Raw genomic sequence first — 24,471 nt, 5'->3', positions numbered from 1 at the left:
GGACACAAAAGCAGACAGGAATTGGAAAAACTATTTAGCTTGAACAAAAGTGCAAGAGGGCAGTCATCTCTAAATTCAAAACTTTCAAAGAAAATGCAGGGAGAAACAAAGCCAAACAAACGTACACCGGGACCATGATGAGGGGAAGGATGGGACTATTTATACACATATGGTAATCAAAGAAGTGGAAACACCTGGAGGAACAAGACACAGGCGAGGTTAATCCCACAGGTGAAGACATTCAATGACAATGAGAAAAAAAGAGGAAGTAAAACTAAATGTAAGATATGACAGGAAACTGACTACAAAAATGAGTAACAATAACTGAAAACTGGGAAGAAGACACAGGGAAAAAGGATTAATTAAATAACAAATACAAAGTAGAAATAAAGTATAAACAGAACTGAAGGCTTGCGATACTCAAGAGTAAGTGAAAACCGAAACTTAAACCCTAACAAAACTAAAAACCAAATGCAAACTCAATACCTTGGGACTACCCAGAGATATTGGACTTTCTGACAAATAGACCCCAGCAGGTCAGACTGGGCAACAGCATTTCCTCGGTCATCATTCAGCCCCAAGGCTGTCTGTTGAACCCCTTCCTCTATTCCTGCTCTCTCAAGTTTGCAGATGATACCATAGTGTGCTGGTATCATCTGCAATGATGAAACAGCCTATAGGGGGATGTGGGGCACCTGGTTGTGTTGTACACTGACATGGACCTGCTCCTTAACACTTTTAAGACCAAAGAGCTTGTAGTGGACTACAGGAAAAAGGAAGGTGGTACAGACATGCCCATTCACATCAATGGGTTGGCAGTTGCCTACCACCACTTTCAGGTTACTAGGCATCCACATCTCTGAGGACCTCACATGTTTGCCACATCTGGTGTTAGCAAAGATTAAAGCTGTTGAAATAGACATTAAAAAAAAAAAAATCTTCCATTAACTGTTCAAACTACATGTTTTTGCAATTGCACATACTCCTCAATAGTACATTATATAGTTCATTGTTTTTGACGGGTTTATAAATGACTGCAGCATTTCTGAAGTCAGACCTGATAAAGACTGGTGGCTAATGAGGCACTAAAAGCTAATTTCTGTATTTTTTCTTTTATAGAATTGATGGTGTTTTTCTCACTTTTATACTTAAATGCAAAATGTATAGCTGGTGTTTGGCTTCTTATTCCAGCTTTATCATTTCACTCTCTGTGCTTTTTGATAACCTCATCAATCATCCTGATCTTAATGTTGTTTCTTTCTTGTATTATGTAAATCTTTCTGCCACTGGGCTGGTATTTGTTTGTGTTTTTCCAGGCTGTAACTAATATTCTTAAGCAATGAAGGAGTAAAGTTACAGATCTGCTGTCCATCCATCATCACTTTTTGTCCCAAACTAAGATGACAGATGGCAGGCTGTTGCCTTCACCTTTTCTTTTTTTTTTTTTTTAAATCTTTTAATCTTCTAACATGCCTAAATATTAACACTTTAAACCAGAAATTTATACCATATCAACAAATACAAGATACGAGAAAGCTCTGATGCAGTTAGAACCCACTGACCAGCACTTTCTTTATCTCAGTTTGGCAAGATGCAAAAATGACGGATCATGCCAAAGTCGGAACTCAGTGGAAAATCCATTTTCCCCAGAGAAAACGTTTTCTTATTTGCATTATCATATTTCACGCTTTATGACATAATGTGACTGAAATGTTGTATTTTGAGATTTTTGATTTTGCTTGTGGCAAAGCAAAAATGGTCTGATGATTAAAATAGCTGGAGTTAACGAGGTGAGAAAAAATAGTACTTCAAAGCCAGAGTTGGGTGGTACAGAGCTCCAAAGTAGTTTTTTTCTGCTCATTAGGATAAAGTAAGAAGAAGAGAGAAGAGGAGTTAAACTTGAGTTGGTTTGCCTAATGTTCTTCTTCTTTAGCCACTCCTTTGTTGCCTTGGTGGTATGTTTTAGGTTGTTGTCATCCTGAAAGACCAATCCATGACCCATTTTCAGTGTTGTGGCTGAGGAAAGGAAGTTTTTCATCCAAGATTTTACAGTACACGGACCCAACTATTCACCTGTAGCAGAAAAACAGCCCCAAAGCATAATTTTTCCATCTCTGTTCTTGATTGTGGCGTTTGTGTACTTTGGGTCATATTCAACAATTCTGTTTGGCGTGTTTTTGATTGATTGCACCAGCACCTGTCACCTTCTCACCAAGTTTCTTGATGATAGCCTTGTAGCCCATTACGGCCTTGTGCAGGTCTGCAATCTTGTCCCTGACGTCCTTTGACAGTTCTTTGGTTTTGCCCATGTTGGTGAAGAGGTTGGAATGGAAGAAAATGATTCTATGGACAGGTGTGCTTTATACACATACACATAACGGATTGAGATCGGGAATATCTGTAATTGCTTGCTTGATTGATTGAGTGACTATAATCTGTCTGCCACATGGGCACAAAAACAGTCTGTGGGAGCGACTTTAATAAATGTATGTGTTCATTTCTTTGTAAGTGATCAAACTTAGAAATTCAGCAGAAGATCAAATCGTTATTTCCCCCATTGTATATCTCCTACACAACATTAAACCCACCTCCATAATATCAGGGCATAGACAAGGGACCTTACACTTGTTTGGTCAATACACTTGCTAAAAAGGGACTCTTTCAAATAGATTTCTTAAGGGGTGGCCACAGCAGATCGTCTGCCTCCATTTCACCCTCTCCCTTCCTACTTCCTCTGTCACCCCAAACCTCCTCGTGTCCTCCTTCAGTACATCCATGAACCTTTTGTGTGGTTTTCCTCTTTTCCTTGTTCCTGGCAGCTCCATACGAAACATCTTTTGTCCAGTACTTATCCCTCCTCTGCACACGTCAAAACCATCTCGGCCTTCCCTCTCTAATGTTGTTTCCAAACCTGCTCAGCCTTAGCTGTCCCTCTGATATACTCATTACTAATCTTGTCTCTCCTGGCCACTCCTAGTGAAACGTTTTATCTACAGCTATACTACCACCAGCTCTGCCTCCTTTTGTTAGTATCAACATCTCCAAACCATACATCGTAGCATGTCTCACTATCATAAAGTAAACCTTCTCTTTTACTCTTGCTGCTATCCTTCTGTCACAAATCAGCCTTGACACAAGCCCTTTTGCTTGAAATCGGGTCCTTTTATTCTCATGATTTACAACAGTGGAGGGATTTTAATTGTAAAAAAGTTGTAACCTTGAAAGAAACCATTGTGATCCAGCACAAAATGCTAAAGCCTGACATCAGCATCAGATAAACTGTGGGATACATTTTTGCTAAAGGCAAAGAAGTGACATTTAGTTTTTTACACTGAAAATGATTTTAGAATTGCTCTTCTGAACCAGAATGGTTGCAGCAAGTAAAGCATGTTTGTTTTCAGCCCAGTTTAATTGGTGTTATTATTTCCCAATAAATTTTACAGCTGCCATGTTGGGTGCGGTCTCAGTCACTGTAGTGCTCTGAATGTGTTATAGCTCTGATATTGCATTTCTTATTTTTCAGCGAGGCACTCAGACCAGAACTGGAAGGAATTTAAAAAATTTTCACCCAGGATTTTCATGTTTCTGTGCTGTGATCTGTTGGGGTCTGTCGTGTTCCTAACAGTTCACAAATCTGCTTTTATCCGATCACATTTCATGTAGTGAACTTTATCTAACAGGATAGGCTGGCCCGTTCGTGACCGGAGAGATGGCGAGCCATTGTCTCAGACCCTCGTATCTGCTGTGAAATATTTGCTTTGGCATCGGAAAACTGGGAGTGTTGACAGTTTTCCAAATAAACATAAGATGTCTTTACTACAGCATTGTGTCTCACTTCCACTCCACCCCTTTGCATGTATTTAAGAAGGGATAAAGCCTCTTTTTTTTGTCACTAAGAGGAATCCCAGTTCACCCCCATGGTACTGCAGAGATAGACGACTTCTATGAGACAGGGAGAGACAGAATGAGGCGAGTTGAGCGGGGGTTTAGCTACAGAGAAGCAGGTACCCCTGTAGGACACATTGTTTTGATAGATTTGGGGTTGATGATATTTTGGGATTCAGCTGCAGGGGACTGTGAGGTGAAATGATGTCTCCATTGTTCGACTGTGTCTCAGATCCTCCACATCTGTGAGTGTATTCCTCTTATTTGTGCACTTACTGCGTGTTCTCAAGCTGCTGTTTGTTTTGGTTTATGGTGGTGGGCATTTTCTTCTTTTTTTTTGGAAAACCCGTGTCCAGCCAGTCTTACGCAGCTAACACAGAGACAGACAGATGGATGGTGCAGCATTTTAAAATTGAGTAGCTACATTTTGCTGCAGGGGCTGAATGAGGGTTGGTCAGAACCCACTGAAAGCGCTTACAGCGCAAGATCAAAAGCACTTAGAAAAACTTTAGTTAATTAAAGCGATTGCACAGACGTGATTAGAAAGAAAAAAGTTGAGAAAGAAGCAGCACATCCCTCACAGAAATTAATAATTTAATTTAAAAAAAGTGTGTTCAAAAGTCCCTTTGAGATGTTCTGGAAAATACCAAATATACCATGCTGTCACCCTGCCATTATCTCAGTTGGCAGTGAGAGGGGGAAGAAAATTAAAAGCTCTGCTGTCAAAATGAGTCCAATCTGTGCATTACAGGCACGGCCAATAATCAGCATCCCCTCATCTCCATCTTGTCAGTCTGTCATTTTATTTCTTCCTTTCCCTGTTTAGTATGTGGTTTCATTTCCCCTCTGCGCTGTGATGAATGTCTGTTCTCTTTGAACTGTGTTTGCACTCTCTGTTTCAGTTTGATCTCGAGAATAAGTTCAGTGAAGAAGCACTTGCACCATTAACTCGTGTCCCATAAATGTGTACTTCTGGTGTGGAGTAGTTGATACACCAGTGGACGGTGAGTAACTGTGGAAGGTGATTCCTCTGCCACTTCAGCACCATATAAAACAGGTAGAGAAAGGTAGAGAAAATCTACTCTCTACTAGGGTTGGGCGATTGGACGAATATATCAACGATAGGCTGAGCCCATCGGCAATCGTTTTTATGATTTATTTATTTATTTGCCCCATGAGTAAGTTTGCTAATAATGATAGGGCTAATAAAAGCAGTCAACAGAAGAAAAAAAAATAATAGCGCTGTTTTAACAGCAACCTCTTTCATCTGCGAGCAAATGCCCCCTCCTCAGAGTGCGCCCAAATGCTTGTTGATGGAGCTGCAGAAGCTGGCGATAGCTTAGCATACTTAGCCGGATGGTGGACACGTACATGCTCATGCAAGTTAGTCGTGTTTGAGTACTTTGCTCGCACTATACGTCTGCACAAGCGGCACACCGCTTTGGTTACATCCTTAGGTTTACCTCTTTCATCCCAAATGGGCAACTTTATATATTTTTTTAGTGCTGTCAGCGTTAACGCGCCGTCATCACGACTAACGCGATTAACATTTAACTCGTCTGGAGCGTAGACTGAGTCAAAATCCCTGAAATGTCTCTGTCAACACATTTCGGGCAGTTTGTCCAAAGTTTGTTCATTCTGCGCTCCAGATGGGTTGAGCGCGTTAAAAATTTTAATCGTGATGACTGTGTTAACGCTGACAGCCCAAATTTTGGGGGGAAATTAGTTCATCCATGTTTGGACTTCTGTGTTGTAAACGCCCAAATCAGTCCGTGCATGATTACATTGCTCCACCCATCAAAAAGTCTGTGCATGCGCGTATCGCCCATCGTCGATTATTGGACTGACAATTGTCGGTTGGAAAATTTTTACTTATTGCCCAACCCTACTCTCTACTACTATACTCTACTGTAAATGCTATTAAAGCCTTCCAAAAGGTGTTAATGTATCTGAAACCACAATCTAGCAGAGACAGATTGACCCCAAATGTCTGTAAATGTCTGGGAGGAAAGGTACTTCTGGTTAGCTAAAGTTAGCTCTGCTGCTAACTTAAGGATTCATCAACTGCTGTTTGTGTGCATCTACGCAGCCCTTTGTCTACAGAGAAGGATTTTGGCATATGAAAACTTTGAAGGCTATAAAGACACTTGCATAAACTCCTCCAAAAAAGTGAATGTATTGCTGATTGGCGCTAACGCTTTGGGCAAAATGCTGCTTGGAAGTTGTCTTGAACAAGAAAGGGAACCATAATGGGGCATACCGTAGAGTAAGAAGCCTGACAATGGCTGCAGTGGATGGCTTTAATCATTTTCACTCCACCCCTAAGAAGTTCTTTGCCTATTATGACTTCTGTCTTCTCAGCTGTGTGGTGGCCCTTGTTCCCAACTCGTGTAGAATAGCTTGCTGTTGCTCTTTGTGCAGTCCTTCTGCCTGCAGCGTTCAGCTGTACTTAGTGTGCTTCCCTATGTGGCAAGACATATAATGGTAAAAGAGAAGAAAAGCATAGAAAGAAATACAGGTGGAGAAAGAATGAGGTCAAAGAAATAGAAGGGTTCGGCGCTGACTCACTGTTTCATAGCTGTTGGCAGCTGTTTCTCAACAATGCCGATAAACAAAAACCTCTCCCCTTGGTTGCACTTCCATCTTCCAGATTAGTCTGACATTCAGGCTTTTTAAGATGGGGAACCATGGAGAGTGTCAGGAAAGATAAGAGAGCGGGTATGACACGCGAAAAAGGGCTATGAGCCAGGCGTGAACCCTTGAAGTACATGGTAGAAAGCTCAAAACGAGGTTAGTCACCAGCACTGCCCCTCTTTGACGCTCTTGTATTTTTTCTCCTCTCCTCTCAGCAATTTAAAAAAAAACAGCGAGTGGGAGTAAAATGCCCGAGTTCACGTTTTCATTTGTGTGTAACTGGAACCATACCAGAAATAAAATCCCACAAAAGACATTTTATTTACCCAAAGAAATTACTCCCATTGTTATCAGCAATTATGCAAATCCCCAAAGTCATCCCAACATGTGGCCTCAGTTTTTTTTTTTATATAGAACATTTTGTTTGAATTATAGAGATTTATGTACACGCTATCTCATGGTTTTTCCCTTTTAAACTCAAAGGAAAACATTACATTCACACAAAGGACTCCCTCAGGGCGGATAAAAATGGCTCTGCTTTGTGTGAGCACTATTCAGTGGTCTGAAGCAGGAGATGCAGTCTGTGAGATATGTTGTACAAAATTATGTTTGTCTTTATAATCATTTGGCCTCATTACTGTGCGATTAAGTGCCACATCTTGAAGCCTTTTGATGGCGATCATAATGTTTAGTTGTCCTATCTGTAAAATCTTAGGACGTCATAGATACTCTTACAGAAGGAAGACCAAACGAATGGATTTAACCCCTTTAGCATCAACACACCTCTGACCCACACATAACCCACATACCCCCTACCCCATTTTCACTTATGTAAGGGGAGATTCCTGGGAACTGTTCAGACAAGTTCGCGACCCCGTGTAGCTTCCCATCAGACTCAACAACAAATTGCATGTGGTGAGAGAGCTGACGCAGCCTCCTGGCTAACACCGCTGTATTCCACGTGTACAGTGTGGCACAGAGCGAGCTCAGATGTGCTCGGCTGCAGATGGACAGTGTAGGTGCTGTGGTGTGTGGCATGGTTCATGTAACATACTTAGCACAATCAAAGTAAAGCAAATAATATTATACCTTTTATACATATCGCCATATTACTTACCCTACTTTTAATCTCTGTGGATTTCAGTGAGAGCAACATTATACGGGGCAAGTTTGCAAGCTTTTTTAAGCTTTATTAGAAATTTTTATGTAATAGAAAAATCTTGTTGTCACAAAATAGTCTTACAGCAGTAGTTGTTATAATGGAAGCAGAGGAGCATTTGTTTATCCAGCAACAATAGCCATACTGGGAGGAGGGTGTAGTGGATGGAGGATTTTCACCTGAGCAACAGTTTAGCAAGTCTGTATAGCTCGTTCTGCACAAACCTTACTGTAGTGTCAAAAAAATAGATTTAGAACAGTTTTGGAAGGTACAGGGAAATTGTGTCCCACTATTAGGGGTGTCAGACTAAGACAAAAAAAAAAAAAAAAGCCTAATTAGGTTGAATGTGCCGCTCTAGACAGCATGGGCAAACAACATATTTTGCTATTTGCTTTGGAGGACTTGCTGCAGATCAGCCTGCCAGATCATTTCCCAGATCTCTGCAACATTTAAAGCACTAACAGGTGAAGTGAATCATCTTGTTTCAATGTAACATGATGCTGGCGTTCTTATGGTTGTTACCACCCACCTATATTGTTGCAGACCTAACACATTCCCCATTGCAATGGCATGCATTCAAGGAATGACGCTTCAGGATGATGACGAGTGCCGTAATCGGAGAGTGCATCCTGCCACACCATGAATTAGTGGCTCTATGACCATGACCTGACCTGGCTTCTTAACTCCCCCGATCCCGGTTGAATTGAGCACACCGCTGGAAATGCTGAAACCAAGACAACCCAGAGGTCCCACGTCCGTGCCCCGGATGGGTCAGAGCTCTTTTGGCATTAGGAAGTGTGCATTTTTGTTTTGCAATTGAGACTCCAGAGTCATTATTCTGTATTTTTAGGCTGATAACATCACTGCAAAGCATTTTCCAAAGCATATGTTCCTAGATTGATTTCCTACTTTCCCAGCATCTGTTGCTTTCTGTCCATCTCACAGTGTGGTGAAAATCAACATGGAAAGACTTGAAACAGGCTTTGATTTATTTCTGAAAATAAATCTAAATGTAGACTGAGACTGATTTGCTGTTATACAATCACCATGTGTAATGTTGTCTACAGCACAGACTGTTTTCATCTCTGCTGCAGGTTCAGTCTTAACTGCTTTCATATCGTTGCATGTGTTTGCATACATAACCTACACCTTTCCCATGATAGGCGGGAGGTTCAGATACACCGGCTGTCAGTTCTGGTTATTGTTTAAGTTTTTGTGGCTTTGATGCTGATTCATGGGCAGGAATACCTATGGCTAGATACCAAGAAGGAGAAAAACAACACACACTGTGCTTCTACAGTGAAACACAGATAAATAAACACATAAACTACTGTATAAATGTTCTTCCTCCATGCTTTGTGCTCTTTAGATTTGGTTTCTTCTATGTTATGCTAATTAGTGATATTAGAAACCAGCATTTAGTTTGTATATTCCTTCGCCCACACAGGCCAGCAGAGTTCAGGCCTTTAGAAGAGACTGTCTGTGGGAAGCAATCAGCTTATTGCTCGGCCATACTTCACCCACACTTGATGATAAATCTGTGTTTCTTTCTTTTTTTTTTTGTCAGTTTGTGCTTTTTCTTTTTGCCTTTTTCACACTTTTATGCAGATTTTCTCCATCCTTTCAAATCAGAAAACTATCTCAAAAAGTCAGAGAGTGACACGAGTTTTTTTTTTTAAGGCAGGGAGGCATTCGACAAGAAACTAATGCTGAAGTTGCACTGTTGCCAGCAATCACCGGAGAGTGCCTCCTCAGAAATCAATGAACACTGGACATGTAGCGAGCGAGCTGATGGAAACATGCGAGCTCATAAACTGATAAACATCGTGTATTGGATTGAATGGCAAACAAATAAAAAAAGAAGTGATTTAGGTGATTTGTGCTTCATTGATTCAAATGAAAGCATAATAAAATGAATTTAAATGAGGCTTTCATGCTCACTTACACTTAAAGTAACACAGTAAAAGGGTTGGAAGCCTTTTAAAGTGAATTTAATCCAAAAATAAAGTTTCGGTGCTGGCCTGTATTGCACTTTTTCCCAGCTCATTTTAGTTGTTTAAATTTCATAGTGAGAAACAGTTAAAAGCAGTTGATATGCACTGGTCTGACCTCAGTACATGTGCATACGCTTCCCCAATTTATTTGTTCTAATGAAGTCTCTCCGGGACAGCTAGAAAGGATTATTGATTTAGCAGAAATTGTGGATTGTAGTAACTCTTTTGAGGCTCCGGTGAGAGCGTAAAATAAATGGGCAAACCATGGAAATGTGCTCTCGTAGCATACAAAGAAAAGCATCTGGCAAATCTAAATGAATCTGAAATAACAGAAATGTAGAGCTGGACTATTTTACAAATGACAGCTTTCAGTACTCAACCTGTTGTTGTGACTGTTTGCTGACATAGTAACATAGCAACCATATCTACATGAAATGGTGAAAAGAATGAGGATTGAAGTAAGGCATGCAGTATTTTTCACTTTTACTCCTCAGCCATAAAAGTATGATGGGGTATTGTCGTCACCCCGCCGGGCGGGCAGCAACTGGCTTCAAATTAATACCACAGGTGTATCTACTGAAAATCTCAGGCAAGTTCAAATCTCACTGAGCTTGACCTGAAGGTCAAGAACAGAGGTCAAGCTTTCTGAAAATCTTGTGAATGCAATAACTCAAGAAGAAAGTCATCTATGATTTTCAAATTGATACATCTACTAAAAATCTTGGATGAGTTTGAATCTCAGTGACCTCGACCTAAAAGCCAAAGTAAGTTTTCTGAAAATCTTGTGAATGCGATAACTTGAGAACAAGGCAATGTAGGTTTTTGAAAAGGACACCGTGGGTGTGTGTACCAGCAGGCTGAGGGGTAGCACTGGCGGCTGTCGGTAGTTTTTGTATTCTCTCGGCAATCTCACCATATTTAATTGGAAAGTCAAGAAAAGAGTGATAGTTATTGATTTTAATCTGCAGTCTTCATTCTGTAGCACTCTGTCTCTCTCATACACACACAGTGTTCAAGATAGCTCAGATCGTTTCCACTTGAGCAGTGACGTCCGCTCTGTGGTCAGTTCTGTTACAACATATAAACAGTCTTTTCCCTGCCTAATGGCCTTATCAGAAACTGGCCTTCCTCAGGATGTCTGTCTGCTAACCATAGCCCAGCAATACAAACACACACTTGTTTAGAGTGGAAAGTCCTGGTCATTATTAACGTATTCTGATTCCAATTTTGATGCTCGTTTCACTGTTTTTCCTATTTTAAAACCATCTTAGTCATGAGTATTTGCTGCTACTCTTGAACAGACAGAATTTGCCCAGGCATTGCTTCAACTTTTTAATAAGAGTTAAAAACAAGCTGCATTAAGGGGATTCAGCCTGGAACTGATTACATTATTGCAGCTGCTTAATTTGCAGTGGTTGCATCCCTACCTGTAGGTACAACGCTACACTCACTCTTGGTGTTCTTGTCTGTGTCTTTTGATGTGAGATAGATGGAGAAATTCTGATTTAATGCTCAGTCGGTGGGCATAATGTCAAGAGTGGTGCTTTATTTCACTCTTGAATGATTTTTGTCAAGATTTTGACATTTTTAGCGTTAATGAATTCAGCATTTGCTGCCTCTCTACACTTCTCCTTGGAATACACAAAGTAACAGAGGCTCGCCAAAAATACACTGTTCAGAAACATTAAAGTAGAGCATTGAGTCAGTTAAACTTCTGGGATATAGATCTGGTCAGTAAAGTAGCAGAGGGGGTTGTTAATCAGTTTTAGCTAATTTGGTGTTAATGAAATTAACAACAGGTGCAACAAGGAGGCCACTAACAAGTTTTCCCTACTTATCTTTTCTGTTTTTCACTAGTTTTGGATTTGGCTAGGGCCAGTGTCACTACTTGTAGCATGATGCAATACCTGGACCCTGCAGAGGTTGCACAGGTAGTTCATTTCCTCCAGGATGGAACATCAATATGTGCCGTTGCCAGAAGGTTTGCTGTGTCTCTCAGCACAGTCTCAAGAGCATGGAGGAGATTTTGGGAAACAGGCAGTTACTTGGAGAGCTGGACAGGGCCATAGTAACTCATCAGCAGGACCAGTATCTGCTCCTTTGTGCAAGGAGGAACAGGATGAGCTATAAAAAATGACCTCCAGCAGGCCACTGGTGTTAATATGTTAACATTTATGACCAAACAATCAGAAACAAACTTCATGAGTGTGGACTCAGGGACTAATGTCATCTAGTGGGCCCTTTGCCCGACACCATGGAGTCTGAATGGCATTTGCCTGCTGCCTGTAACATCATTCAGCATGACTTGTTTGGTGTTGTGTTCGGGGAGACATATCCATACAGGAACACACAGACGTCTACAGGATCGGCATCTGCACCCTGACTGCCATTAAGTATCGGAAGGAAATCCTTGGACCCATTGTCAGACACTACGCTGGTGAAGTGGATGCTGGATTCCTCCTGGAACTAGCCTCTTGTGACGAGAGTATGCAGGCAGTTCCTGCAGGATCAAGGAATTGATACCATTGATTGCCCCCCGGCACGCCTGACTGAAATCCAATAGAACCTATATATTTATTTATTTTGAAATAGGATGTTTCAATCCATTCAGTGCCGCCCGGTTACACGTAGGACTGTCCGGTAGCTCAGTGATGCAGTGGTCCAGATCTGGGAGGAGATCCCCCAGGACATCATCAGTAATCTCATGAGGAGCATGTCCCAACATTGTGGCCATGCATACAAGCACATGGGGGCCAAACAAACTACTGAGTTGTTGCAATTAAATTTCCACAAAATGGACTAGCCTGCCACATAATTTTGTTCACTTTGATTTTCAGGGTGAATTCAGCCATCTGTTGGTTAAAAATGTTCATTTCTATCAAGAGTTGTGTCATCCTTTAATTCCTAAAAAATCATGGAGCATGATTTTTTTTTTCAAATAAGAGGTTTTCAGCATAAGAGGTCTGATTTTTAGTGTTTTATCTGTTCCTTTAATTTATTCGAGGAGTGTATGACAAGTAAGGAAAAGTTTTGTGGGGCTAAAAAGGGGGCTAGTAGAATCTTCCAGCAGCACTTCGCAAAGTGTTTATCTTGGGTGTTATTCTTGTCTGTGTCTACATGTGTGATTTCCATGAAAGAATGAGAAAACAAGAACAATGAAAACAAAGCACACATTCTTTTTGGTGGGGGTAACGGCCTTTAATATCATCAGCTGGTGCTGCAAGGTTAGTCTAGACTATATATGGACTGGACCTTCAGACTGTGTGCACACTGAAGCAGTGATGTATGGCTTCAATTATGCATACACACGACATGCATTTCAAACACTGGAAAAGCGATGCGACTATAAATTAAAATCAGTTTGAAAGTTTTGGTGAGCCAACATATTTGCTAAAAACTGTAAATCGTTCTTGCTTGAATAATGTGGGATAGTGCAGTATTGTGAAAAGAAGTGCAAGTCTACCCATGGCTCACAGATGCAAAATAATATTTATTACATATTAGGAAAGCAAGGCCTTGTGAAAAGGTAGATTAACTGGATGAAAACTCCCCTAACAAAACAAATGAGTCTGAAATTTGTTTTTAATAAATCGTACTTTGCTGCCAAGTTACATTTCATAATTGTGAAATTTGACTATGAACCATTTTCCTACATGTCATCTTCCCAGTTTAATGTATAAAAACTGACTCATATTTCCAGACCCTGGTGCGAAAGCACAGTATACGAATAAAAACTGAAAACTTTGGGAGTAGATGACGATTTAGTTTATTTTGAGAAGAGAACTTTTATTTCCAGAAGGCTCAAAGCTGCTGGAAGTGGTTTGAGAACTGTGAGCTTTGCCAGTAAAAACAGTTTTTGGTTTTTCACACTTGAACCCACTCAGACACACGCATACACATACTGCAGACGACACTTGCATGGATAATTGTGTGTTGCAAGACTTGGCATAAATCCCAGGCTGCCAGTTTGCTAAAACTGTAACAATATTATATAAAATTATTTTGCGAGACATAGCAGACATTTAAACTGATTAGCAGGAATGTTCCTAACAGTATAATCTAAATATTTTAATTGCTGTTCCCAGAACTGCGATGATGAAAAAAATGTATGCTAAGTCAAAATATTTGACATTGTGATCCAATCAGAGGTGAGCTGAAGGCTTGCATGAGGTAATAGTGAGTTATGAATTCAGTGCCTGGTGGTGACCACTAAAGATTAGTTGTAACTACAGGCTGCATGTAACAAATACTTTTGTTTGCAGACTTTTTATCTTTGTAACTCCCACCGTTGTGAAAACATTCAGTATATGAGTCGAAGCTGTTATTCTGAACAGTGGAGTGCAGCAGTTAAAGCATTTTTATGTTCTCACACTTACACACAGCCACACGTATTTAAAAACATACATTTGCAGAATCCTGGGGTGTCAGACTTTACATAATACTGCCTTGTGTTGTTTTAACATTTTAACTGCGTGTTTTTACCTCGGCTGGAAAACCGAGACTGTTGATATACAAAAGACTTTGTCACAAATGCCCCACTCATGAGTGTTGGCCAGTTGAATAATTATGATTATTATGGTTCATACAGTTCAATTCAATTCAGATCACTTCAGTTGCAAATTATAACAACAGTTACCTTTATATTCTAAGGTTAAGACATTAATATAATACAGAGAAAACCACAACAATCAAATGCTATGAGCAACCACTTTGTGACAGTGGGGAGAAAAAACTCAATTTTAACAGGAAGATCCAGGCTCAGGGAGGAGCAGCCATCTGCCGCGACAAGTTGCGGGTGAGAGGAAGAAGACAGAACAAAAAACACACTGTGGAAGAGAGCCAGAGATTAATATGTTCAGCGGATCATGGAAAGCCCCCCCTTAGGAAGCCCAAGTATGTGCTATAAGGTTTTTAATATAGGATGGGGTCTGATTATTTAAGACCTTGTACATGAAGAGAAGGGCATGAACCACGTGAAATTCATTACTGAGGGTGCTGCACATATCCACGTGTTGATTTCCTGCTGCTCTTAAATTGTGCATGAATGTAATATTAAGTTATTTGAACCTCTCTTGAGGCAACAGCTCACTCCACAAACTTTGCCTGCACTTATAAGCTACATTTTTCTTTTGTTTTAACACAAGAGGAACCAAGATGGACAGACAACATCACTGCAACATATAATGAAAAGACAGGGGAGGAGTGATTCCTCGAGAAGTCCTTAGGGTCTGAGGTGGGATCTGATACCTCCTGACAGGAGAGGTTCATGTGATTGGGAAGGGAGAAGTTTAACCCCCTAGGCTGCATCACACCCTCTTTCAGTCCGCTGCTTTAGATGAAAGGATGTGAGCTGATTGTGTGCAGTGTGTTAGACATATTTCGAGAGGGATTTAGCCACAGAAACTGTGAATATTGTCTGAGTTCATGTTTGACAAAGGTTCCTTGTGCAAGTCAACACCCTTAATAGGTTTAAAAAAATCATTAATATTTAAATACAACACACTCCCATGTTGTGCCTCTCTTAAATTCACTTAGTCATTCGAAACAGCATCATCAAAACAAGCAAAGTGGTTTAAAGTTCACATTAGCAGTTTAAGTATAATCAGTGCTAGTGTCCAGAATTTAAAATGTACCCTTTTGGCCAGAGAAAAGGATAGACCATCGCATACAGATTGATGTTGCTACCACGATATATATCCCCATAAAGATTCTGGGCCTATCGATATATTTGTGTGCTCTTGTGCAATGTTAGAGTCATTACTTTAAAAAAAAAAGTAATGTATTACACAATAATACAGTTAAAAAGTACACCAACAACCAGAGGTTTCTTCCTGTTAAACAGGCTTTTTTCCTTCCCACTGTCACCAAGTGCTTAATAATAAGAAAGTAAGCAATAAGAAAGTAATATATGATGAATAGTTTATATAATTGATGATAAATATGATGGATGATGCTTAATTAATGAGGATACCTAGAAGAGCTTCATTTTAGCTTTGAAGTTTTATCACCAAACTAACGGCAGAGTTGAGGTGGATCACAGAAAAATGTTTTGACCACTGTGACTTTATTTTTGAAACAGGTACAGGTAGACTTAACGCACCGCTACAAGCCTGACTGCTCATCACTGCTTTTGTCACCTGCTGAAAATCAAGCTTTGGCTGCTCAGCTGGAAAGTAATATTGATTTCTCCACTCCTGAGAAGGTGTACACTTTAGCCTCCTCACTCCATACTAGCTGAAGTCAGCTGATTGTTACAGAAGTGCACAGTAAAAGGTTGCCTTTGATGCCCTTTTTTTTTTTTTGATGAACTTATGTAACTCAACTGTAACTTTAGTGTGATGATTTAATTTACTGAGTTACAAAAACAATGTAATCTGATTACTTTGCACACATTATGCCCAACACTGCTCATATGACATGCTGGATTTTTTTTTTCTTTCTTTGCATGCTGTGATGTCGAGCAGCTCTCAAGTAGAAGTTTGCACACACTCGTGGAGAGAGGAATTAGCATTGTTGGACTGAGGAATCGGTGCAGGAGTGAGATAAGAGATAGGACCCATTAGCCTGGGCAGTTAGCCTATTTAAAGGCAGTCAAATATTTACCTCATTTACACTATAGAGCCAACCGGGCTAGGCTGGGTTTACTCATTAGACTGCTTTCTGTTATTGAGCCAGACTGAGATAACTTGGGGGTTTACTTGATAAATTTCACAGATATGATAGTCTGGAGCACCTTGAAAGTAGTGTGATCCAGTCTCATGTGGCAGCACTGCGGAGGGGGTGGGTAATTTTGAGTCCTCCAGTAAATATTACAGTGTTACACAGTGTGTGATCGTTGCAGGGTTAGACCTTTTAGCCCAGAGGCAGAACACACAGACACTACTGCACATCCACACAGCCCAGAACTAAGCGTGTACACGCAACAGTAGGTGCATGAATGAACACAAACTTGTACTTAAAAAGAGGTGCATAAATTAAAAACCAGACAAGACTCCTCTGTTGTTCTGTTGTTTTCTGTTCAAATCATGAGCTTTATAAGCTTCCATTTCTATGCATGCTTGGAAGTTGCTGTGCTGTTAACACAGGCTGTGGTGGTTCATTACCATGCACTTGTGTGTCTGTATGTGTTTTTGTTCGTGTGTTTTCTGTTGAGCCCATTTGTCTATTCGGGTGTTATTTTTGTTTTTTTCTGGGCCAGTTGGTTGCACCAAAGAGGCTGGTGAATCTATCACACTGAGACAACTGATCTTCTCTTCTCTTCTCTTCTCTTCTCTTCTCTTCTCTTCTCTACCTCTGGCACCATATGCCAACACATCCCCTCTTTCCCACCCATCCTTCCCTCCTCTTTTTCAGTTTTTTTTCTCGTTCATTCTCTGCTGATATTAAGAGAGACAGGGTCAGTAGCATTCACAGAAACAGGAAGGACAGGAGGTGAGAAGAGCTACATGGCAGGTGAGAGAAAAAATGCCCCCTGTGAATTAACTCTGTTTTTCTTGCCACTCTTCATTTTTTCCCCTCAGCTTTCATGTCTCATGAACAATTTGCCATCATTCACCGTTGTTTGCTCTGCTTTTTTTGTTCACCTTACCTTCCTCCTTCCTCCCTGCTCTATTTTTACAGTCTAGAACACGGGTCACATGTGTAGGAGCTTCGGATGTGTGAGAAAGAAAGTGTGGAAAAGGGAAAGGGGTGTATGTACAGGATGTGCACGAGTGTAACGGAGAGAGGGTAGTATTGTTCTGGTCGGACAATGTTAGCGCTCCCCCACACTTCTTTGGCAGCGATATATTTGCTGGAGATGTAAGAGGCAGCACACAATAATGCATTAAAACAAACACACAGTAAAATAAGAGATGACATACTAAACTTATGTGTGTTTTTCCGTACATGCAAAGGGAAGCAAAGCTCGAAGTTTTACCTCATGCTATGCTAAGAGCGATAGAGTGTGAATTTATAAGTGTTGATTTCTTTGCACAGACCTCCCGCTTGTTCTGCAGAATGTGCTGCTGTACCAAACTGAATTGCTTTCCTGCACTTATATTCTGCTGGCTTCAAGCCGTCCTCTCTGGCAGAATTATGTGCTTGCATGCACGTTTCCATGTGCTTCTGTGCACAGATCACTTACTTCATGATTGCTTTACTGTGTTAGAGTTTCCTGTTTTTATGCAAATCTGTATGTGTGTTTACTTGTGTGTGTTTGTGCGTGCACGTGCCTTCTGTGTTTCTGTGTAAGTAGAAAGCCATAATTAATGAGCAAGGGGACCCGTATTTATTTATAACTCATGTTAACACTCACAGAAACACATCTCAGACAGCTTACGCTGTCACTTCCATAGTTTATGCATGTTACACATACACAGTATCTGTGTGCGTTTGAGAAAGACTTGCTTTTACCTGTCAAAGAGGACGTAACGTCACGGCTGTATAACTGACTCTCTGCTGTTTGTCATGTTTCCCTCCTTTTTATCTTTGACCATCTAAGCCTTTCAAATCCAGACTGCATAACCTTAGACATTCCTAATCCCATCTGTCTTTCTGACAGATGTCACAGATTTATTCCGTTTTCTGCATGTCTCTCTAGTTTCTACCCTTTTTTGTCAGCATCGTTTCACCGACTGTTGACACATCAATAGTCAGATGGCCCAAATGCTAATTAGCTTCACCACTGTTATTAACATCCATGAGGGGGAGTAACCATAACGCTAACGTATCTCAAACTAGAATGAATAATAGATGGTACAGCACCTCCTTTATCGCTAATGAAAGCCTGCAGCTGTTCCTCATTTTTGGAATGCCACTACAGAACGTGAGGAAAAGAGCTCCTTTCACTATGTCTATGGAGGCATACAGAGCTCATGCAATAAGAGACAGAAGAGATGCAGAGATAGAAGAGATAAAAGGCAGTTGCAGCGAAGGCGTGGCGTAAGCGTTATCTGTCCTTTGACAGACAGCGCAGAAGCAGGACAGGGGTGGTTGCACTGAGGTCGTGTCCACGTTATTACTGATAAAACACTGCACTTACTCTGTCAGCCCCTCACCCATTCTGTATTTGAAAACAGCTAATTATGTTGACTGGTGTCATAAGACTGAGTAAAAATGGAAAATTTGTTTGAGGGCCTTAATAACATTTATTACCAACTATTAAAGGGCAGATGTAATTACTTAAGCAGGACATATTGCCTCAGTGGACAGATGGGCTACAGTATCTGAAAAACATTCATTACATTTAGAAAGGGTTAGATATGAGTGGAGCTGTGTCCATGACAGTTCTACTAAATGCCCAGTAATTTCACTAGTAAAACAAACTAAACAAGAACAGTATTGTATTTTCTACATTTTGTTTTCTTTGTCCTTTAAATGACTCTTTAAATGTGCAGGCTTTTGTTATTTCCTCTCGAGACCCATTTTAATATATGTGATGTAATAGGCACATGTGAAATGTAAAAATTAGGCCAGAGGTCAAATCTGGCATGGAAACTTTGATATTTACAATCCCGATATACTAATCTCATGTCCTAAATGCTTCTAATACAAACAAAGGCAGTAGATTTTAAGCATAGTTTTAAAGATAACAGATATTTCAGAAAGGTTTGACTTTATTTGACCTTGTAGAAGAATCTCCATATATTATTCCCTATATGCCCATTTGTTGTTAGTACAAACACTGGAAGTAAGAAACAGTTTTAAACAGGTCTGTATAGCAATATTATCACTTTGACCTTCAGATCTATTTACTGACCTTGAAGGAGAGGTCAGAGGTCAAATGTTAAACAATATTTTAAATCTTTATATGGTACTTTCTATATGTTGACAATACACACCCAATGTTCCCTCTAAGCTGCGCACTGCTGGCATGGTCTCTGCGCACAGAAAATCTGTGTTGCGCACAAAAAAAAAAATCTAACCTGATTTGAAATTAAAATTAATACTTTAACAATTCTGTTTTGCAGTGTTAGTCAGTAAGTGACTGGCTGCTCCCGTATGGGATTAGAACGATTCCACCTTATCCCATAGTCCAGCCAATGATGCGATTTACATTCGTATATACGCAGCTAATCAACGTTGTTGACAGGCTATGACAGCATACTTATGTGCCGACACCGGTGTTTTAGCGAGCAAAGCGGCGTGGCTGATGTGGAGTGAAGCCACATTAATGAAACGTGTACAACCATTGGAGATGTGAGCAGGAAAGACGGAACAATTACGGAAAAAGTGTGGACTTTATACCAGTTTTTAAATTGTTTTGATAGGCCACGTAAAACCAGAGTTGTGATAAAAATATATTGTCATGGATCGGCTGTGTGGCAGGCAGGGAGTGGACCCAAACGCAAGCTCGCGGAGACAGGAATGAACTCAAAACGCAGCTTTATTGCTGGACAGGAAGACCATACAAACTAAACTGGAAACTAAACATATTGCACGGGGAAACACACGGCCATGTATGAGGGAGAACGCGACACAGAACTGAGGGAGACGCAGACCTAAATACACAGAGGGTTAACGAGGGGAGGGGGAGCACACGGGGAACACAGGTGACACTGATAATCATAACGAGACAGGGCAGGAGTGAACACAACATGACGGATGCTGATGAGGGACTGTCAAAGCAAAACAGGAAGTGCACAGAGGTTCAGACAGGAGGAGAGAGAGCACGGGGAGAGCACAGACATAACGGGCTGGGGAAAACATGGAATAAAACACAAGGAGAGAGGAGGGCTCAGATACACAAAGGGGCACACAGGGGGTAAGAGCCACAAGGGGGAAAACACATAAGGAACAATGTAACAGGGCAGGAACCATGGCCTAAATAAAGAACAAAATACAAAAATACATGAAAACTAAGAATGCTGGGCCAACATGGCCCAGGATCATGACACCACCCCCCCCCCCCCCTCAAGGGCTGGCTCCTGACAGCCGAAACCCGAGAACCAAAACAAGAAAAACCAAAAACAACCCACCCAGGGCGGGCGGCGGGGGACCAGGACGGAGGGAACAAAACCAAACGAAACACAAAGAGCATGATACAAAACCAGGTTCAGAGGAACACAAAAATAGTCCAAGACAGGGAAGCAATGTCCACATAGAACAGAGTGTCGACTCGGGGGCGACAGCACCAAAGTTCACAGTACGGCCGTTCCGGAGGCCGCCCACGCGAAAAGCGGCAGTGGCAGCAGGGCGGGTCCGGAGGCCGACCGTGTGGAAGACGGCGGCAGCAGAACGGGTCCGGAGGCCGACCGCGTGGAAGGCGGCAGCAGAACGGGTCCGGAGGCCGACCGCGTGGAAGGCGGCGGCGACGTGGACACAGTTCCGGGGGCCGACCGTGTGGACGGCAACGTTGCGGGAACAGTTCAGGGGGCCGGCCTCGACGGCGGTGACATCTGGCTGGTGGCCCGGAAAGGGACCGGCGATTCCCAGGTGCAGAAGCTGGACCAGGCGTAGCAGAAGCCGAGGCCGGACCAGGCGTAGCAGAAGCTGGAGCCGATGCGGAGGCCGGGCCAGGCGCGGGCGAAGCTGGAGCCGATGCGGAGGCCGGGCCAGGCGGAGCAGAAGCTGACTTGGACCCTCCAGCGGAGACGAGGAGGTGCTGGCCGGGCTGACCTGAGCCGCCAGCGGAGACGAGGAGCGGCTGGCCGGGCTGACCTGAGCCGCCAGCGGAGACGAGGAGCGGCTGGCCGGGCTGACCTGAGCCGCCAGCGGAGACGAGGAGCGGCTGGAAAGGTTCTCCTGAACCCCCAGCGGAGACGAGGAGCTGCTGGCCAGGCTGACCAGAGCCGCCAGCGGAGACGAGGAAGTGCTGGAGGGGTCCTCCTGAACCCCCAGCGAGAACAGAAACAGAGCCAGCGGGTACGCAGACTTCTGCCTGAGGGGACGCTAACTGTAGCTGCACAGGGCACGCAGTCGGCTTGGGATGCAACGACTGGGGCTGTGCAGTGCAAACAGTCTGTCCAAACTTTGTCAGCATTTCGCTGTCCTCAACTGACTGAGTGAGCACACAAGAGCTTCCAGCCGAGGATGGCAGTGATTGAACAGGTTGCTGAGCTACAAACTGGGCTGGTAATGACTGAGCTGATAACTGAACAGGCAGTGGAGCAAGAAACTGAGGTGGTAACAAAACGGATGACTGAGCAGACAATGGAGCTGATAACTGTGCTGGTGACAAAACAGGAAACTGTACTAATAACTGAGCTAATGACTGCGCTATGGACAAAAGTGCAAGTTGTAGCGGTGGTTGCAGTGATGGTGGATCAGCAGGTAGTTGAGCTGGTGACTCAGCAGGTGTCTGACTCTTGGCTGCTCTCCTCCGGGGAACAGGAACGGGTACTGGGCCTGGCCGAACACCAGCCATCCCCACCCGAGGAACACATACGGGTGCAGGGACGAGCTGGGCTCTGGCTGCCTTTACCCTGGGGGCCGGTGTAGGTGCAGGACATAGCTGGACCTCTGCTGCTCCCACCCGAGGAACTGAGACGGGTGCAGGAGTCGGCAGGGTCACAGCTGACCTCACCCGGGGAACCGGAACAGGTGCAGGCAATGGCTGGGTGTCCATCAACCCCACCCGAGGAGCAGGTACGGGTGCCGAGATGAGCGGAGCCTCTGCCAGGCTGGGGACAGGAGCAGGGACCAGCTGGACCTCAGCCACCCTCACCCGAGGAACTGATACGGGTGCAAGGGGAAGCTGGGCCCGAGCTGCCCTGGGTACAGGAACTGGAGGTGGAGAGCAAAGCACAGGAACAGTTACAGTCACTGGGTAAACGAGGTTAGTGGTGCCGAACACAGTACTAGCAATCTGCGACTTATGGTGGGCTGGTTCAAGCAACTCTGCTGTACTTAAGTTGTCCATGTTAGAGGTAGCAGTCTTTGGAAGAGCGAGTTCAGGAGCAGTTACAGTTACTGGGGAATTCACACAAGTAGTGTCTGGATAACCTGGGTGTGAAGCAATACTACACACAGTTGTACAGGATGTAGCTCGAGACGTAGTACACACAGAGTCCATGAAACTTGGCCGAAAAGCATAGCGCACAGAGTTAAACTGACATGACCGGGGAACAGAAAAGTTAACCTGTGCAACCAGCTCTGCAGTGCTCAAACTAAATTCTTTTGCCAGTCTATGTATAGCAGATGACACCTTGCGGCTCTTAACCTTAGCGGGCATTGAATACACAGTTGCAAGGAGTCCACGAGGAAAAACAGAAACAGTCTCCTGCTTAGCAGGCACGGGAGAAGGTGAGGTTTCACAGGTAGCGTCCGAGTTAGCACTTTCAAGTTGTGGCACAGAAAAAACCACAGCCTGAGAAACGGACAGAGCAACACTGGGAGTCACAGATACAAGAGCTGGTTTAAAGATTAAACTGTTCATAGCAGAGGAATGGCTAATAGTCTCTGTGTCACCTGGCTCAGGCAGAACGCTAGGAGTACACGGTAAATTGGCTTGCTTAGCAACACAGGCCTCATTCACAGTAACTCTTTGAGGAGCTGAGAGAGCAGTGGCTGGTTGAGAAGTTGGCTGAGAAATATCAGAAATATCTAAAGACACAGCGGGCTGGAACATGAAACAGTCATTTGAAGGAGCATCAGCTATAGAACACTCAGTCTCGGATGGTTTGTGCTCCACAGCATGCACTGTTACATCTAGAGCTGATGGTGGTGGTGGTGTGTGGCTGAGCTCAGACTGGGAAACCTCAGAACATCCAGGCTGATTAAAACAGTTCTGCGGGGCTACAATGCTGGTAGCAGTATGTAGGTGAGTCTGGTGTAGGATAACAGTCTTTGGTTCAGCTAACTCCACAGGTGAAACATTCATACTGGCTAACTCAGAGGAAACACTGCGAGCATTGCAAGAATCTGATGGCTCAGGAACAAAGATCACTGGTTAGGACAGCCGGTGAATAACTCGGCACGGATGTGTCACTCGGAATAACGTCTTTAGAGTCCAAACACAGAGTGGCGGAGTTATCCGATTCAGGCAACACAATGGCGGGCAAAACAGAGTTACTCACAGTGGTGGATAAGTCATGAAGTCCGGGATCAGAAAACTTGGGCTGAGTGAGTGACGCACAGTCACTCTCTCCCACGGGTGCAGCCTGCTTGGCTGTACAGGAGCGACGGCGGCGTGAACGCCGTTTCCGCCGAGAAGGGGGAGGAGACGAGCCAGGCCGCGAATCCTCCAGCGGACCGGGCTGAACGTCCTCCAGCTCTTCATACTGGAGCGGCAGCTCCGGGCGGATGCGTACAGTGGAGACGAGGAAATCCTGGATGTGGGGGTGTAGCGCGCCGAACAGCCATGGGAGTCCGGACACCATCCTCTGTAGACGGATGGCTACGGTCTCCCGATATTCTGCCCCTGGCAGCGCTGCCCACTCCTGACAGTGATACTCCACCGTGTAGATTAAATCCTCGCGGAGCTCAGCGGAGGGATTGTGAGCTGCTGGGTCCATGTCGTGGTCGCGTTCTTCTGTCATGGATCGGCTGTGTGGCAGGCAGGGAGTGGACCCAAACGCAAGCTCGCGGAGACAGGAATGAACTCAAAACGCAGCTTTATTGCTGGACAGGAAGACCATACAAACTAAACTGGAAACTAAACATATTGCACGGGGAAACACACGGCCATGTATGAGGGAGAACGCGACACAGAACTGAGGGAGACGCAGACCTAAATACACAGAGGGTTAACGAGGGGAGGGGGAGCACACGGGGAACACAGGTGACACTGATAATCATAACGAGACAGGGCAGGAGTGAACACAACATGACGGATGCTGATGAGGGACTGTCAAAGCAAAACAGGAAGTGCACAGAGGT

The 24,471-nt window shown here is 43.2% G+C and overlaps 1 protein-coding gene across 4 annotated transcripts in view; it reads left to right on the top strand.

Annotated features, from left to right (window-relative positions):
• Positions 1 to 24,471, top strand: part of kank4 (KN motif and ankyrin repeat domains 4) — an 81,944-nt gene that overhangs the window by 29,343 nt on the left and 28,130 nt on the right. Inside the window, exon 1 of one of the 4 annotated variants that reach the window (XM_063500764.1) lies at positions 3,905 to 4,130. The exons of 2 other annotated variants lie outside the window; for them this stretch is intronic. The gene's annotated coding sequence lies outside the window, so the exon portion shown is untranslated. Of the gene's footprint in view, positions 1 to 3,904; positions 4,131 to 17,059; positions 17,125 to 24,471 lie in introns of those variants that run through there. One more of the 4 variants, XM_063500765.1, reaches the window with a different exon arrangement.

This window comes from Pelmatolapia mariae, linkage group LG17 (assembly GCF_036321145.2).
Source record: "Pelmatolapia mariae isolate MD_Pm_ZW linkage group LG17, Pm_UMD_F_2, whole genome shotgun sequence".
Taxonomy (NCBI): domain Eukaryota; kingdom Metazoa; phylum Chordata; class Actinopteri; order Cichliformes; family Cichlidae; genus Pelmatolapia; species Pelmatolapia mariae.
This window is presented reverse-complemented; position numbering and strand designations above follow the sequence as displayed.